The sequence below is a fragment of the Acanthisitta chloris genome, unplaced genomic scaffold (genome assembly GCF_000695815.1).
Source record: "Acanthisitta chloris isolate BGI_N310 unplaced genomic scaffold, ASM69581v1 scaffold2119, whole genome shotgun sequence".
Classification (NCBI taxonomy): domain Eukaryota; kingdom Metazoa; phylum Chordata; class Aves; order Passeriformes; family Acanthisittidae; genus Acanthisitta; species Acanthisitta chloris.
The window spans coordinates 26,948-27,292 of record NW_008691779.1 but is presented as its reverse complement, the minus strand read 5'-3'; positions in this window follow the sequence as shown (position 1 = coordinate 27,292).

The following is a 345-nucleotide window of genomic DNA, read 5'->3' as shown; positions in this document are numbered from 1 at the left end:
GCTGTGCTGCCCGCGGGCTGTTTTCACTGCCGAGCGGTTTGGCACCCCGGAGCAAACATGTCGTATCAACAGGAGGGAAGCGTTCACAAGATCCCCTGCCTGCCCTTTGGCTTCGACGCTCAGCTCTGCTCCAGCTTGCATAATAGCACGGGGGGAGGCAGGGTTGACTCCCCGGGGGCCCCCCGCCCTTTTTTGCCCCCCGCACCGCCTGCCCATAAATAGGGGCTCGCAGGACGCTCCAGCACTGCAGTGCTCTGCCTGCAGTTCTCCATTGGCTCAACTCAGCTCGGTTCGGCTCAGCTCTCGCTCAGCTCGGCTCCCTTCAGCTCGGCTCACACATGCAGG